The sequence below is a fragment of the Lissotriton helveticus genome, chromosome 3_1 (genome assembly GCF_964261635.1).
Source record: "Lissotriton helveticus chromosome 3_1, aLisHel1.1, whole genome shotgun sequence".
Taxonomy (NCBI): domain Eukaryota; kingdom Metazoa; phylum Chordata; class Amphibia; order Caudata; family Salamandridae; genus Lissotriton; species Lissotriton helveticus.
Window position 1 is genome coordinate 180,032,635 of NC_136061.1, and position 13,970 is coordinate 180,046,604.

Sequence of the window (13,970 nt, forward strand, 5' to 3'; positions counted from 1 at the left end):
CTATTTGGGGCCTACCTATGACTTATATGTGATAAAAGGGGAGTTTAAGGCTGGTAAGAGCTTTTAAATGCCACATTAACACAGCAGTATAAATTACACACACAGGCCTGAGACATGTTTAAAGGGCTACTTCAGATGGTAGCACAATTAGTGCTGCAGGCCCACTAGTAGCATTTAATTTACAGGCCCTGGCCACATGTAGTGTACTTTGCTAGGGACCTGTAGGCAAATGAAATGCCCATTGTGGGTAATCCAATCAAACCATGTTTAGGGGAGTTGCTGCTGGAGTTTGAGTGATCTGACCGTTACCTTGCTGAGTTTAAAGCATTCGAGGGTCGCATGAGCCTTGTCCCCAAATAATTGAGCATTATGTAGTGGTACATCCATTAGATTGGACTGCACGTCACATGAGGATACTAAACTCCTGAGCTGGGCATGGCAGATGATGGAGACAAAAGTACGAATTGCTCTATTCACAGAGTCAGCTTTGTCGAGTCCTGCCTTAATAATGTGTCTTAAGGCATTCTATCCATCACTTATAACCTCCTGAAAGTGCACCCAAATTTCCTACAGGACTTATGGTGTAATAAGTTGGGCCATGTCCAACAGACATATGTGTTGCTGGCAAGCAGACAGCATGAAAAAAACTTCAGCCACATACTGCCAGCACAGAAGATATTCCCCCATGCTTCCAAGCTTTTGGACTTTCGCTCCGACAGGAATGTCAGAAATGTGCCTTGCACCTGGCCCGAGGAACACGATCCCTCGATCATTAGGTGAAAGATGAGCTGAGAGAAAAGATAGGTAGTGCTGTCTAGCAACCAGCCTATTAACCACCAGTGATAGTGAAGGCTATTCCTAGGCCACTAGGACTGCCTCCACCAAGTCCTCATTGTAGGGAAGTAGGGGTTTCTATGTCGGGCTGAGAGGAGCAGCCCCTCCCTGAGGACCTGAGTCAGGGCCGGACTGGCAATAGCAGGTACCGGGCATTTTTCCGGCGGGCCACTAGGGCGGGGGCCTGTATTGGGCTCGTGGGGGGCCGTTGTTGTTACTGGAGTCCTGCAATTTCAGCCCACAGTAACAAAATCGGCCCTTGCAAACAGCTTGGCTGCCTCCCCCTCAGCCTCCCCAGGGGGGCCGGACGAGCGTTTTGCCAGGATTGGTTGTGGGTCCCAGTCCGGCCATGACCTTAGTTTGAGTTCCACTGACTGCACGTGTCGTTCCAGCACCTCTGCCACCTGTCTGACTATTGAGTGTAACTAGACAACCTCTGGAGTGGGGGTCCTGTTGGAAGCTCCATCTCCATTTCTGGAGAACTATCCAGGCCACTAGCAGGTGACAATCCTGGAACTTCATAGGGGTTTGCTTTCTTCTCTTCTTCTTGAGCTTAAAGGCTCAGGTAATTAGAGTCAGAATTTAGCAAGTTGTCGACATGCAGCCTCTTCTTCAAATAGCCTTTGAGTGTCCCTTCTAGACCTCTTACATGCAGGAAATTCCATATGAGGAGGAGGCGGCGCCAACAGAGACAGCTGTGACTCTGGATGTGGCTCCTGTGGAGATGGACTCCATGTGGAAGTGGCTTCACCGGAAAAGGTGCTGAAGGTAGAACACAGTAGCTGTTCTACCTTGTGAAGGCTGGTGTGAGAGCTGATGTCAGAGCACCTGTCCTCATGTTGAATGGCACCATTGGCGTAAACATGGGAAGGCCAAATGGTGCTCCAGGTCCCAATGGTCCTGCATAGGAGTTTGAGGCCCTAGCAAAGAAGCCAAACATCGTGTTGAGGAATGCTGTGGGGTCTGTATCCGGGGTCGGAAACTCCGGGAAGGAAAGCTGCAGAGTCGGACAACCCAGGGCTATTGTCAATGACGCTCAAGTCCAGCTGTGGAACAGGCTCTGAGCTGGCAGGAGTGTGTTCAGAAGGCCCCATTTGAACCAACTCCAGCTCTGAGGTTGAAGAGCCTTTTGGAGTTTGTGACCCACTGACTGACTTCCCTCATCCGTGCTTTCTGTGCTTCTTCTTTTACGCTCTAGAAGAGTGAGAGGATGGAGGTCAAGACCTTGGCCTCGGCCGGCGATGACTTTGCTTATTCTCACGGGCTTGAGCCACAAAGAGGTTGACTTCTTGTTCCTCTATTGCCTTAGGGCACATACTTAGGCAAGAGTTGCAGTAGCAGGAATTGTGGTCAGAACCTAGGCACCACAAGCTGACGGTGGGGGTTTCAGTGATGACCAGCTGACCCTCACAGTCCCTACAGGGCTTGAAGTTTAAGCGCTTAGGGGAGACATTTGTTTGTGAGGAAAACTCAACTCTCAAAGAGATGAGCTCTGGATCAGCATCTAAGGCGTGAAAAAATGTAACTGAGTCAAAGTGGTGGGTTGGGCACTATTTTGCTTCTGTGACATAATCTAATGCCACTTCCTGCATCAATTTATAGCCAGCAGCCCCTACTGGCAACGTGAGAGCTTTGAAGTTTTCAGATCCAGTCTGACATCTGGAATTATTCTACATTTGAGAAATCTGTAGATAGAGGTATCCAGCAGCAATCATGTTCTGCATGATCTCTCGTCTAGAGAGTCAATTTGAGGCAGGTATGACACCCAGCAAAAGAATCCTTAGGATGTTTAGGTTGTGGTATGTTTTATATATCTGAATGGTGATACCTCAGTCCAAAAGACAAGTATCCTAAGGTTTGCTTGCAGTTGCTTTCCAAATTTCCAAAAAGCACCGCACCACGTTTTTTGCCAGTTAGCAGGGCTTTACATAGGATGAAAGAGGAAAGTGCTCTTTAAAACTGGTGTGGCCAACGTTTAGCAAATAGGACTTTGTTTGGAAATTAGATTATTAATTGACAAGGGTGACAACCGACCTCAGGGAATATTCACAACCCTTGTCAGTGTAATCCCTTAAAGTCAAAAATGTAATCTGAATTTAACCCCCCATAGCTATGGCACAGAAAGACAGACTTAACCTAGGGCATTATGCAAAGTATTTAGGCAGTAAAAAGAACAGTAATAGAGTTGAAATGCAACACAATAAAAATCCTAATCTGAATAAGAAAAATAAAAAGTAAAATGTAATAAACAAAATGACACCAAAATGAAAAAATTCTATTAGTGTACCAGAGATATGGATTTTTAAGGTTTTGAGTAAGGGTAACGCCAAGAAGCATAAAGTGCCAATGAGCACAATGGCACACAGGTCGACACAACAGGCCGGTTTGTTCTGGTCAAAGATTTACCTTCTGACTTTAGTCCCTAAAGAACCAATCCACTACAGGAGTACACTTCTAAATCCATGCAGCACCTCTAGGGAGACACTTAGACACTGGGCAGAAGCCAAACAGAAGGATGGCCATGTCCAACTGCCACTGGCCAGCACGGTAGTTGCAGGAAAAGGCCTCTTGTAGCTTGTTAGGTCCCTGTAGCTTTCACAGGAGGTCAGTCATATGACTCTTTGAGTCCACTTCTTTCTCCTTGGGACAGGAGAGACTGGTCCAGTCCTTTCAGGGCTCTCTTCAGGTCACAAATAGCAGGTTTAGTCCTCTTCTGAACTTCCTCAGGTCCAGCAGAGTTCTGAAGTAGGTGTCACATTTATGCCTGGCATCAGCTAGTGAGTAGGAATGAATCCTGGGCACACCCTATCCAATGGGGTAAAAGTTCCCGGGGTCAGCCCTACCCACATTGACAATTTTCCAGATGGTGGACGTCTTTGGCCACATACAACTTAGTCTCTGAGTGCTGGGATTGTGTGGGGAGGGGTGTACAATATAATCCTCGTGTCCTCTCACATCTAACACTAAAAATAAATATAGAGACAAACACCTGGTAGAGCAAAGCAGGGGTTTCAAGCAAGCTGACAGTGGATATACAAGATTTGTTATGGCATCCAGTTTTCACCCTCTGTAATGCGCACCATGTGTAATATGTAAAACCCCAGTAGACCTGTCAAGCAGGATTAAAATGAGGCCCATTGTGACTGCGACCTGCTTGGCTAGTGGGGACAAAGTAAGGTCCCTGTGTCAGCTAATATTTGTCTCTGGCATGGAAAGCCTCTTTGAAGTGTGCTCCAAATGCTATATGTAAAACCCCAGTAGACCTGTTAAGCTAGGTTTGAAATTAAAACAGGATTTGACACGGTAATGCCAAAAAGATGTTCACAGGTCCACCATGCATATTCAGTCAGGTTCATAGGGGTCATCTCTGTCCATTCAAGTCTGCCTATTGTTTGTTCCTGGTAGGTATTTTACACTCACTCACACCTATTCAAATACTAATTACTGGCTCACATAAGAGGGAGAGCAAAGGCAAATGGGCCTTCAGAGACTAATGACAGAGAAAGGGTAACTTTCTAAAAGTAAAGTTTCCATATTATTTAACAAAAATCTGATGATTGAAATGGATTTTTATAACTATTAAAAATAGATGTTTATTTATTTTTCTAGCTGTTTTCTAACTGAAATTAGCATAATTAAATGGTGTAATGTATCCCAGTGTTTTCCAATGGAACATCCAGCCTTACTATGGTGTTAACAGCGTTTGTGTCTTTTTCATTGTAAGGACATGTTTAACATTAAATTCCTACATGCCCTACTTTTAAATACTCTGGTTCATGTGGAATAAGTCCTGTATATGGTGATTTATAAATTTTTAAAAGGAATGTTTTGACCTGTCAAAAGGGATTATTTTTCACAGGTTGAATTTGTAGTTTAAAACTGCAACATGCAGGCATCAAATGATAGGCATGGATTTGTGTTTCCACTGTCACTGATATGTGTGGTACAATGGATGCTTCAGTCTGTAAGTGACGTTTAACTTACAGTTCCTTGGTGTACTTTGTACCATATACTAGGGACTGAAAGTTAAGTTCAATATTCCAAGTAGGGGTATGCCTATTTCACCATGTTGAAAAGGGGAGCACAGGCATTTTACCACTAGTTAGTTGGGGTACAGTGCACAGATTTTTATATCCTGTACAAATATAGGTTCCAGCAAAAGACGAAAAGGCTGGGGTAGCCATGTCGAAAAGGCACATTTATAACAGTTTCCAAGAGGCGGGACCTATGTACTTAAGAGCTTGTCTTAAAATATGTAAACTAAATTCCAGTGCTCCCCACAGGGTGCCAACTGGCCAGAATTTTGGTACCTCTCTGAGTTTTCTTTTATTCCATCGTGACATATCTAGACATTCTGACATATCATGCATTGATAGACTGTGCTTGAAACGAGCGAGGCCTATTGACTTTGCCAATTTTTGTTTGCCATATCAGATAAGTACAAACAATGGTTTTGTTGTTAATATTTACACCTGAATACGTTTCAATTCCTCTGCAATCTCTCTCTGCTATATTCATTTTTTACTACAGACATTTCTCTGAAATCCCTCATCGGCATATCTCATACCTCATCCCTTTTCTAATCAGCAACCTCTTTTCACCCTCTCTTTCTACACATAATTGCCTGCATCTCCTTCATTTCACCTTTCCCCGACACAATGCACCCACTCACTGCATTTTCTTCTGCTTTTGCCTTGTCAATAATACTACAGCTTTATGCTTCCTACACACTTTACCATAGAATTACAATAACAATTGTCACATGACAATTCCTCTGTGCGCTCTGCAGAGACCCCACAGGTTGGATGAGCATGTATTTTGAACCCCTTCCGCCTCAGTTCCGGAGTTGTCAATTGTGGTCTGTTGAAAATATGCACCCAGAAACTGAACTCTCCTAAACATCAACAGGTGATATATCTTCACAGTATACACAATATCAGAGTAATAAGTTGCATCAAAAAACCTTCAGATTCACCAAATCAAAGAAAAAGCTAATCTCTTAGGGAATGCCAGGTTAAGCAAAAATTATGAAAAGTAAAGAGGGACCACCTCACTGATATGGATTACCTTAATGTTTTTCTTTTTTTTCTTTTATTTAGCTTTATAAAGGGTGCCATATCACCCAAAGGGTATCCAGGTGCTGGAGCAGTTGTGTAACTCATCTACTGGGTGTTACTTAAAGAGCCAGCTCAGCTTCTTGCGGAATATCAGAAGCAAGGAGGATGGCCATATGTGTAGAAGGAGTTCGTTCCAAGTTTTGGGTGCAAGGTATGAGAAGGTTAGGCCTCCGTTCTGCTTTTGTGTATGTGAGAGGTGTATTTGAGAGAAAGTGAGGCAGAGCGTAGATGTTTGGTGGGATGGTGGAAGTGGCGGTGGCATTTGAGGTAAGCTGGACCAATGCTGTGCTTTGTCTTGTATGAATGTGTGAAGAGTTTACATTGGCAGAGCTTGTGTACTGGCAACGATGCACCGTGGGATGTCAGGGACGAGTCTAGCTGCGCTGTTCTGGATGATCTGACATCAATAGAGGAGGTGGTTGTGGATTTCAACATAGAGTGCGTTGCTGTAGTCTGCTGGTTACTGGGGCTTGAGTGAGGCTACGCCTGGTGCTTTTGGGAATCCATTTGAAGTTTTTTCTGAGGGTGCACAGTATGTGGAAGCAGGAGCAAATGACTGTGTCAACCTGGGAGGCCATATTGAGTTTATCGTCTAAAATGATTCCCCGGTTTCAAGTGTAGTTAGTGAGAGATGGTGTTGGGCCAAGTTCTGATGACCCCCAGTGGAGTCCTAGGGGGTGTTCAAGTTCCTGAAGATCAATACTTCTGTGTTATCCAAGCTGAGTTTCAAGCAAGTGTTTTTCATCCATTCTGCTACACAGATCATGTATTTGGTGAAGTTTGTCTTGACACTGGGAGGATGAGCTGGGTGTCATCGACATAGGAGATGATGGGGGTGCTGTGATATCTGATGATGTCGGCAAGTCATATCATGTAGATGTTGTACTGGCTGGAGCTGAGGGATGATCCTTGAGGGTCTCAACAGATCAAATCCTTGGGCTCTGATGGATGGAGTCTGACTCGCTGTGTTCTTCCTTTGAGCATATCCATTTTAGGACTAAACATTTGATGCATTTTGCATGCAGTCTGTTGATGAGGCTGGAGTGTGGCACAGCATTGAATGCATCTTAGAGTTCCAGCAGTATGAGTGCGGCGGTTTCTCCTTGGCCCAGTAGGGTGTGAATCTCTGAGTGCTGTCTCCATATTGTGGTAGCTTTGAAAGCTGGATTGGGAACGGTCGAGAAGATTCTGGGGTTCCGAGGGGTTGGTGAGTTGCTGGTTGATTGCCTTCTCTATCACCTCCTCAGTTCATTGGGGTCTACCAATTTTTTTTTGAGGAAGTCTAAGCCTGCAGCATGCTTCCAGGCCTTGAGGAAGGTTGCAGACTAGGTGGAGGAGTTGATATGTGAGAACACAGGTCCCCGTAGGCTGCAGATATGATGTGGACATGGCTCTATGAGGGCCCCAGAGTGGATTGTTTTCATGATTGAAGTCTGTCTTCCTCCATGAGTGTTGTCTAATTGGTTAGGTGTTTGGCTTAGTAGTTGGTAGGTGGCTTCCTGATGATGTCCTCAGGGTTCGGTCGTTTTACAAAGATATTGCAGATCTTTTAAATTTTGCTGTTGCAGAAGTTTGCATGGTTGTCTCAGAGTTCCGGGGAGGGGATGATGGAATTAACTGAGGCTGCTGGGTGGTGAATCATTTAATGATAGCCAAAATCTCTTTGCAGTTGTTGGAGCTGACTTTGATCCGGTTCTTGGGAGATCTTCTCTTGGTGTCTCTCAGGTGGTGGTGGTACTGCCTGAGGGCAGCCTTGGGGACTAGTCAGGCATTGGCATCGTAGTTGGCTCTCCATTTCCTTTCCAGCTGGTTTCAATATCTTTTGGAGTTTCGGATTTCTTCAGTGTACCAGGAGTCCTGTTTGATGGTTCTGTGGTATTTTTGTATTGATAGGTGCCAGAGCGTCCATTTCTAGCTGGGTTGGTTGATGTTAAGGAGAGCTTGTGACATGGAGATTTTAAAATGGATGATGTAGTGGTCGGTCCATGTGAGAGGTGAGAGATGAGGCGGAGTGGTAACTGTTGCTGTTCCCGGAGGCAAAGATTCCATCTAGAGTGTGTCCTGCATTGTGTGTGGAGTCTGTGATGATCACGAATATTACTATGTTGTGTAGACTTTCGAGGGGATCGTGGAGTAGTTGTCAGAGGGGTCTTACAGTGGTGATTGAAATTGCCGAGGAGTAGGAATTCCTTGGAGTTGATAGTGAGGGAGATGATGAAGTCTGAAATAAGGTTACTGAAGTTGCTTCGTGTTTTAGATGGTCTGTAAGTCAGGGTGCCCTTCACGGTGGGGCTGTTGTTAGTTTGTAGGTTGAAGTGCATGTGTTCTAGGACAGGGGTGGGCAGATCTGTGACAGCAGTATGAGTGCGGCGGTTTCTCCTTGGCCCTGTGTTTGAGAATGCCTTTGGATATTATGGTGAACCCCCGTTCGGTTTTGTAGAGGAAATCCTGATGTGCAATATTGTATCCTCTTGGGACGGCCACTGTGATGTCGGGAAATGAGGCATGGTTCGTTCAGATTTCCATTATGAAGAGGAGGTCTGGTGCTCTGCTCCTCATCAGGTCCTAAATTTACATAGCATGTTTTTTGAGGGAGCAGGTGTTGAGGATCATGCGTGGAAGAGGTTATTGATGGTCTGGAGTGGTGTATGGTGAGGTAGGGTTGTGGCATGGTGATGTAGGATGTTGCCATGTTGCTGCAGGGAAAGTGACAATGGAAGCAAGAGAAAGACTACTCATGCTGGGAGGCACAGTGCGGCCGCAGTGCGGCAGCAATGTGTGGATGGGCGTCCTGGGCCGAGTGGGTGAAGGGTAGATGTGGAGTGTCGGCAGTGGGTGATTCGACCAGGGGTCATGGCACTGGGTGTGGTCCAGTCAGGACGGGGGCAGACTGGCTTGACGTAGGCACGTCTTCGGCACGCTAGTGGCACATCAGCTGCCATTCAGTAGGTTCTGAGAGGCGGAGAAGTACAGGGGGAGGTGGGGCTATGGAAAAGGCAGGAAAAATATGCAGGTAGAAGCAGAATATCAGGTAAGGAGTGGGAGAAGCGGGAGGAGGAAAAAGCACAGGAGGGCGTTGGAGGGCTGTGGGGGAAAGATATTAAAATGTCACAAAAGTATGCAAAAGATCAGCCGCGAACCATGCAGGTAAGAGCGGTGGGACAGTGGGGCCTGGTGGGAGGGGTTTACACATATGATGACGAGGGGAAACTATTTATTTTATTTTCTCTCGTTGTCGTATGTCGAAATACCCCCACCCGGCCCCACAGCTCTTACATGACTGAGACGCAGCTGAGAAAGAGTTTGAAAGAAGCACAAAAGTAAAGGAAAGAAGTGAGAAAAAGAGACAAAAAAGTCATTCTAAGAGAGTGAGAAAAGAGTCATTAAAAGTATGAGAAAAAGAGTATGAAAAAGGTGCAATACTTGTAAGAAAGACAAAACAGAAGTGGGAGAAAAGAGAGGCACAAAAGGGCAAAAGGATTCAAGAGTGAGGTACAGTGACGTACAGAGAGCATGTGAGAGAGGCAGAGGAGGAGATTGTGGAGAGAGGTGACAGCAGGAAGAGCGAGGCGGGGCCTCGAGGCACAAGACTTGTCCGAAAGGGCCTTAGACTAGTCGGAGAAACAGTGCCAGGTAAGTGTAGTAGGGAGCTGGGTCCTAGACACCAACTCAATGGGGTCATGCAGTAGATCCTGGGAGGGGGAGGAGCACAGTGAGTGTGGTGGGAAGGGTCTAAAAAGGGGGAAGGAGTCACAGGAAAAAGCTTAGACGCTGGAAAAAGCAGAGATGTGGGAAAGCAGGGTGAAGGAGGGAGGAGGGGAAAATACAGGAGGGACACGGGGCTAAAGGGCAAATGCAGTAAAATACACAAGTAAGAGAAAGAGAAAAAGGGGAAAAACTGTGAAAAAGAAAAGGCACAGAAGTATGAGAAAAGAGAGGCACATACTTGCAAGAAGGTGCAAAAGTGAGTTACAGAGAGCAAGAAAGCACCCTAGAAAGATAGAGGAGAGAAGTGCAGAGAGAGGCAGCTGCAGGAAGAGGTGTGTAAGGAGCTAGGCGAGGTTTAAAAGGGCCTTAGATTTGTGGAAAAGTAAATTTTGCCATGTTCTGTGTCCCTACGCCTCATCCATCATATGTTATGTGTGCATGATCAATATGCATATGTTATTCCCCATTTCTGATTAAAGACGCAATTACAGTTGTGTCCACCTCTAGTATGATAGTTTCCAGTCCTCGTGAATACTACGAATATCAGGCCTATGTAAAGTAATGTTGCCACGTTTCTCAGTGTGCACGTTATTCAATTATAAAGTCTCCGTTTCCAGGCCTCAAAAGGGCCCGGACCACAGATTCAGCTCCTGTCTCCTGAAAGCCTCGCTAAGGAGCGATACAGCCCCCACCTGTATCCTCGACCCTTCACTTACTTCCTGCCTTGCAGTGCCCGGTGCACCCCGGCTCTGCCTCTGAGTCTGCCAAAAGTATGTTATAGTTCCTGCTATCAGTTCAGTCCTCCTCCTCTGCATTCCTAAGCTACTGAACTGCATCAATAGTTTCCGTCATTGTCTAGCCTTCTCGTCTCCACGTTAGAGAAATACTGTATTTAATGGTCATTTAATATTCTTCACGCACTACATGTAGAATAATGCATGGTCCAGTCTTAGAATCAAGTTAGCTTTTCCCCTCATGACTTCTAGTTTATATCAACATGTTCCCTAAACATTAGATACCAGATAGGGTTTAGGTACATGTCGCTCCGACCCTCCAGACTCTAGTCTCTGCTCTTAGCACAGAGTTCGTAGCCCCCAGCTTCTCCTAGTAACACGTCATTGCTAGTTTTCGCGCACCATTAGGTTAGAGGTCCCGGCTCCTTAGGTAGCCCCCTCCAATGTTTCCGCCCATTCATGACATATTCTGTTACGTTTTGCATCACATGTCTAAGTAAACTCCCAGTTACACCTCTTATTTCTGTTATCTCTCGCGACTGCTACGCGTCACGCCTTCTACTCCACCTACTGTTACGCCTACTGCAATGTAATGCTATGTGTTTGCGCTATGTATATAAGTCAATGTTTTGTTATTAAATGTTAGCGCGCTCATCCCAGACCCAGCCCCAGCAGCTGCTGGGCCCCAGTTGTCCTGCCGGGCCTTATTGTCCTATTCCCATGCAGGTTGTCCTGATCCTGTCCTTATGCTGTAATAAACCTGCAGAAACTCCTACTACCTCGAATCTTGACTCTTATTTATTGAGCTATCTGTTATGCTATAAGTCTAGTCAAAAATAGGGTATTATTTATTTATTTACCACATAATGGCGCCTGAATAGGGACTTGCCCTTTCCCCACGCGTCGGTGAAGCCACGCCGACCCCCTGACCCTCTGCAGCCGTGACGGAACCATACCGGCCAAGTGCAGATATTTCTGCTTCAAGTATCCCTCAGGCCCACGGAGGAGACGGAGGAGGCGGTCCAGCATCCGAACGAGACGGTGGAGGAACGCGGCGAGTCCCGACCAGAGCCCAAGCCGAGAGTCCAAGGTCCGAGGTATCCGGAGGCCCACCCGTAACTAAAGTCCGAAGTCCGAAGTTCGTCGTCGTCGTCCAGTCCAGTCCGAGGCCTTCCGTTCCGTGCTGCCCGGTGAGTACCATTGCTGGGGTAGTGTCTAGACAGGGTCAGTCTAAATTGACTCCTGGTCCGTGGGTTGGTGGTACCCAAGCCCACAAACGAAGTGTTCACCTAGGTGGATACGGGTCTTGATGCGTTCCTTTATGGGACCGGTATGTTCCGTACTGTTACAGCAGTGCATCCAGTAACTCTAGTCTGTTCCGTTCTCGAGAATTCTGTTCTGTTTCTGTTTTCAGTATTTTCAGGTAGTATTCTGTTCGAACTGTTATTTATAATGTTGTTTAATGTATTTCCAATGTCGTGGTATGCCTGAATTGTTTTCCCAATTGTTACTGTTTTTCGTGTATTGTATTGTGTTCCGATTCAAGTTTAGAATGCCGCTCTTTTCCAAGTTACGTCAGTTAAAAACTAGAAAGGGTCTGCTGGAAGCAGCAGTTCCTGTTCCGCCTAGGGACAGTCCAGGTCACTTTATGTATCAGAAACATGGCATAAGCGCCATATTGTATCTAGATTTATGGGTAGAGTATACCAAACAGTTAGAAGAAAAGTATAGATGGCCCGTATCGGGTACATGGGATGCCGAATGTATCATGCGAGTAGAAGAAGCATTATGGAAAAAGAAAGCCAGACAGTCACAGAAAGATGCCATCGAGTTATGGCGTAAGGAAGCGCATAGAAGAACGGAAAAGGAAGTCAGAAAGTCAGAGTTAAGTAGAGAATCCCAAGAACGAGCCCAAGAAAGAGAATTAATCGAGATAGGTGAACAAGTTAAAGCCGAACAGTCAGACAGACAGAGGCATGCCCTTATTAAGGGTATGTATCCTCTTCTTGCCGAAGGAGTGCCAAAAGCGACCCCAGAGGCATCCAGTAATTTCCCGCCACCATTAGTTCCGACCAAGCTACGTCACAAACCGACCGCAGCTGATATTTTTATTTCGTCCTATTTGGATGACACAGTTCCAGAATATGCAAATCCAGTTCGCGCTCCACCTGTCCCTGTAAATCAGGCACTTCCCGTTCCTCCAGACACCGGAGTACCTGTTACGGTACCCCCGGGTCAGCCAGCCATACAAGTTCAGCCCACGTTACAATTACCGACCCTGCAAGCACGAAGAATGTCAGTCGACGATTCTAGTCTAGGGGCCGCAGGAGGAGGTCCTCCTCAAACCCCGCCGCCACACAAGCGTTTATCAGCACTCGAATTGCATGCTCAAGCATCACAGCGTACTCCTAAAAGTAATAAGTCTGTTACAGAAATCAGACAAGCCCTTGCCGAATGTGTTTATGACACAGTCCCAGGCGAGTATAATATGGTTTTATATTCCGTACGCGTAAGAAGGGTGACCGAGTATCTAGTCACCTTACCAAATATGAAAGAAGATCTAGACAGAATATATCGTTTCATCCGTACAGGGGATGATCCAGAAAGTATTGGCGAGATTATGTCTCAAAGGAAAGCCGAGATTCAGCTCATGATATTAAAGTTCCTGATCAATTGTTTAATAAGAGAACAAGATTACCCGTCTAAAGATCCCGCCGAAATGAGAATCCTAACAAGGTGGAGTGATAATATAGCCGAGGGTAAGCACAAGACCATTAGTGCCATGGAAAGTATGTACAAGAAAATTCGTAAAGAAATAATAAGGTTACACGAACAGCGTAAAGCAGCACAAGTAAGCGAGAAAGAAAGTATCTCTGATCCTGAAGAGGAAGACGAGAATCCCGCCAGAATAGCGTATGTAGGAAAATCCAGATTTCCAGATCGCCATTTACGTCCAGAACCTAAGTCTATTTTTCATCATCCAACACGAGAGCCTCGCTCTCTAGAACAAGTATTTCAAGCTACCGATCACATTCTGAAATCACGAGTCGGTTATAGCGAATTAAGTACCATGCACGAACAAGAACTAGCCCGATCAGCAGTCCGATGGATTACTGATTCTACCACTTTTCCAGACGAAATAGTGGCACAAATGTTTCTGAAACTGCCCCCAGCCGAGCAACGACTGGTGGGTATGTATATGATCCAGCACCTCATTACCCTGTATGAGGGTCAACATTCTGATCCAGGCCCGTTACATGATATCCTGAACGAGTTACTCCAGTACAGATGGAGAGGTCTAGGTACCGATTTAATTAGTGTCATTCTAGAACAGCGCCACAAGTATAGAACGTTCCTGAACCCGCATTTTGTTCATGTCTCACCCCCAGAAAGTAAACCATTCTACATAGACAGACAGAATCCGCTACGAGAAGTCCACCCAGTCCAAGGGGCGGGTGGCGTAATGCAACGAGTGTTTGTATACACTCCGATATCAAAGATGGAACTTCTTGAAATGAAGAAATTAATTCCCTGTCATGACAAAGATCCAGCGGGGTTCCATAGAGAATTAAAAGAC